A 4,266-nucleotide genomic window follows, 5' to 3' on the forward strand; every position below is an offset into this window, starting at 1 on the left:
CACACACAGGCTGAACGGCGCATTCTGGGGTCGGTGAAGCACCCCTTCATTGTGGAGCTGGCCTATGCCTTCCAGACCAGGGGCAAACTGTACCTCGTCCTCGAGTGCCTCAGTGGCGGCGATCTCTTCACACACTTGCAGCGAAAGGGCATCTTGCTGGAAGACACGGCCTGTTTCTACCTGGCAGAGATCACACTGGCCCTGGGCCACCTCCACTCCCAAGGCATCGTCTACCGGGACCTCAAACCCGAGAACATCATGCTGGACAGCCAGGGCCACATCAAACTGACGGACTTCGGATTCTGCAAGGAGTCCATTCACCAGGGTGCTGTCACCCACACCTTCTGTGGCACCACTGAGTACATGGCCCCTGAGATTGTGGTGCGGCGCGGCCACAACCGGGCGGTGGACTGGTGGAGCCTGGGCGTCCTCATGTACGAGATGCTCACTGGCTCGCCACCCTTCACTGCAGAGAATCGGAAGAAAACCATGGACAAGATCATCAAAGGGAAGCTGAGGCTGCCCCTTTACCTCACCCCGGATGCCCGGGACCTCGTCAAAAAGTTTCTGAAGCGGAATCCCCGCCGAAGGATCGGGGGTGGCCCAGGGGACGCTGCTGACGTACAGAGGCACCCCTTTTTCCGGCACATTCATTGGGATGATCTCCTGGCCCGCCGCGTGGACCCCCCTTACAGGCCCTGTCTGCAATCAGAAGAGGACGTGAGCCAGTTTGCCACCTGCTTCACGCGCCAGGCACCAGTGGACAGTCCGGATGACATGGCCCTCAGTGAGAGCGCCAACCAGGCCTTCCTGGGCTTCACGTATGAGGCGCCCTCCGTCCTGCACAGCCTCAAGGAGGGCTTCTCCTTCTAGCCCGAGCTGTCCTCCCCCAGGCGCCTCACCAGCAGCCCCCTGAAGTTCTCACCCTTTGAGGGGTTCCGGCCCAGTCCCGGCCCAGCAGAGCCCATGGAGCCCCCTCTATGTCCTCTCCTGCCAGCACCCCTGGCACCACCGCCACCACCACCCTCGAGCAATGTCCCCCTCCCCATCCGACCCCCCCCCCCCTGGGAAAAAGAAGTCCAAGAGGGGCCATGGGCACCCTGGGCACTAGGAGGATGGGCAGGGATGAAGCCAGCTGCTGAGGCTCCTCCCTGCAGGCCAAGAAGCACCCCAGGGGACACTGGGGTCCAGGAGTGAGTGTGTGTGAGAGCGTGTCTCTGTTGGGAGTGGCCATGCCCCTGAATCATGAGCGGGGGCTGTTTTCGGGGGAGGGCCTCCCGCCGCTGATCTGTGTGCTTGCAGAATAAACGATCAGATCATGGCAAAATAAATACATAAATAAAAATAAATAAATAAAATGAAATTAAAAAAGAAAAAGAAATATCAATGACCAGAATCACTGATCTGCTGCCTCCTGCACGACCCCATACTGAAACTGGGGATGGAGCTTGCAACCCAGGCATGTGCCCTTGACCAGATGGAACCCAGGACGCTTCAGTCCACAGGCTGATGCTCTCTCCACTGAGCCAAACCGGCTAGGGCAAGACTGGCTAATATTTATCGATTGCTCTTCCATACACATGGTACACACTTTTACTATTGTACTCAGGATGTTGCACTGTAATTACTTTTCAGTATAGGTCTTTTTGTTTTTTTTAAAATATATTTTATTGATTTTTTACAGCGAGGAAGGGAGAGGGATAGAGAGTTAGAATCATCGATGAGAGAGAAACATTGATCAGCTGCCTTCTGCACACCCCCACTGAGTATTAAGCCCACAGCCCTGGTATGTGACCTTGACCTGAATCGAACCCGGGACCCTTTAGTCCACATTCTGGTACCCTATCCACTGAGACAAATCAGCCAGGGCCAGATTTTACTTTTAATTTCAGTTTCTTCCTCAGCAAAAATGGGATTAAAGGGTGTTGAGAAATCCAATGGGATGATTACCAAGGAGCTAATCCGATTATGCATTTAACCAAGGTTAATCCCTCCCAGCCTGCAGGAATGAGAGGAGATCCCACCAACCAGATTTCTGAATTTCCTCCTATCCCCACCCTGGCCCACATGTCCCGCCTCCAGAGAGGAACCTATGGGGAGTGAGGTCTTAAAGAGATTCACCCTCCTAGTGGTACATATAGGCCAGGCTCACATTACTAAGCATTTCACTGGTAGGAGACTGGCTTCAGAGACTCTTCTTGGAGGCGCGCTTCAGGGACTCACTCAAAGGAGCAGGCCCCAGCTACCAGGGTGAGCTTGGGTCATCGGCCGGCCGCCCTCGACTTGGCGGAGAGATACCCTTGAGGCCCGGCCCGGGCTGCCAGTCCCTGAGCCGCTGGTCCGCACCCAGGGTCCCGCGGGCCGGGCGCCACCATGGCGGCCGCATTGGACCTGGACCTGGAGTCGGAGGAAAGCAGCGAGGGCGAGCCAGAGTTCAGCCCTGCGGACGCGTGTCCCCTCGCCAACTTGAGGACGGCTGCCCTGGAGCCCATGTGGCACTGTGAGGAGGTGGAGCTGACCGAGACCAGTGTGAAGCCCGGCCCCGAGCGCCTGGGGCCCCACTGCTTTGAGCTGCTGCGTGTGCTGGGCACGGGGGGCTATGGCAAGGTGTTCCAGGTGCGAAAGGTGCAGGGCACCAACGTGGGCAAAATATATGCCATGAAGGTCCTGAGGAAGGACGAGCTTGTGCGCAGCGCCAAGGACGTGGCGCACACACAGGCTGAACGGCGCATTCTGGGGTCGGTGAAGCACCCCTTCATTGTGGAGCTGGCCTATGCCTTCCAGACCAGGGCCAAACTGTACCTCGTCCTCGAGTGCCTCAGTGGCGGCGATCTCTTCACACACTTGCAGCGAAAGGGCATCTTGCTGGAAGACACGGCCTGTTTCTACCTGGCAGAGATCACACTGGCCCTGGGCCACCTCCACTCCCAAGGCATCGTCTACCGGGACCTCAAACCCGAGAACATCATGCTGGACAGCCAGGGCCACATCAAACTGACGGACTTCGGATTCTGCAAGGAGTCCATTCACCAGGGTGCTGTCACCCACACCTTCTGTGGCACCACTGAGTACATGGCCCCTGAGATTGTGGTGCGGCGCGGCCACAACCGGGCGGTGGACTGGTGGAGCCTGGGCGTCCTCATGTACGAGATGCTCACTGGCTCGCCACCCTTCACTGCAGAGAATCGGAAGAAAACCATGGACAAGATCATCAAAGGGAAGCTGAGGCTGCCCCTTTACCTCACCCCGGATGCCCGGGACCTCGTCAAAAAGTTTCTGAAGCGGAATCCCCGCCGAAGGATCGGGGGTGGCCCAGGGGACGCTGCTGACGTACAGAGGCACCCCTTTTTCCGGCACATTCATTGGGATGATCTCCTGGCCCGCCGCGTGGACCCCCCTTTCAGGCCCTGTCTGCAATCAGAAGAGGACGTGAGCCAGTTTGACACCCGCTTCACGCGCCAGGCACCAGTGGACAGTCCGGATGACACGGCCCTCAGTGAGAGCGCCAACCAGGCCTTCCTGGGCTTCACGTACGTGGGCCCTCGGTCCTGGACAGCCTCAAGGAGGGCTTCTCCTTCTAGCCCGAGCTGCGCTCCCCCAGGCGCCTCACCAGCAGCCCCCTGAAGTTCTCACCCTTTGAGGGGTTCCGACCCAGTCCCGGCCCACCAGAACCCATGGAGCCCCCTCTATGTCCTCTCCTGCCAGCACCCCTGGCACCAGCGCCACCACCACCCTCGAGCAATGTCCCCCTCCCCATCCGACCCCCCCCTCAGGGAAAAGGAAGTCCAAGAGGGCCCATGGGCACCCTGGGCACTAGGAGGATGGGCAGGGATGAAGCCAGCTGCTGAGGCTCCTCCCTGCAGGCCAAGAAGCACCCCAGGGGACACTGGGGTCCAGGAGTGAGTGTGTGTGAGAGGGTGTCTCTGTTGGGAGTGGCCATGCCCCTGAATCATGAGCGGGGGCTGTTTGCGAAGGAGGGCCTCCCGCCGCTGATCTGTGTGCTTGCAGAATAAACGATCAGATCATGGCAAAAAAAATATAAAATAATAAATAAAATAAAATAAAATAAAATAAAAAATTTTTAAAAAGGAAACATCAATGATGAGAATCACTGATCTTCTGCCTCCTGCATGGCCCATACTGAAACTGGGGATGGAGCTTGCAACCCAGGCATGTGCCCTTGACCAGATGGAACCCGGGACGCTTCAGTCCACAGGCTGATGCTCTCTCCACTGAGCCAAACCGGCTAGGGCAAGACTGGCTAAA

At 57.6% G+C, this 4,266-nt stretch overlaps 2 pseudogenes; both read left to right on the forward strand.

The window, feature by feature from the left end:
- The first annotated feature begins 6 nt into the window (after positions 1-6).
- On the forward strand, positions 7-1,316 carry LOC102426494 (annotated as a pseudogene).
- Positions 1,317-1,697: 381 nt separating this feature from the next.
- LOC102426808 lies at positions 1,698-3,979 on the forward strand (annotated as a pseudogene).
- Positions 3,980-4,266: the final 287 nt, after the last annotated feature.

This window comes from Myotis lucifugus, unplaced genomic scaffold, assembly GCF_000147115.1.
Source record: "Myotis lucifugus unplaced genomic scaffold, Myoluc2.0 scaffold_3256, whole genome shotgun sequence".
In the NCBI taxonomy this organism is placed as follows: Eukaryota; Metazoa; Chordata; class Mammalia; order Chiroptera; family Vespertilionidae; genus Myotis; species Myotis lucifugus.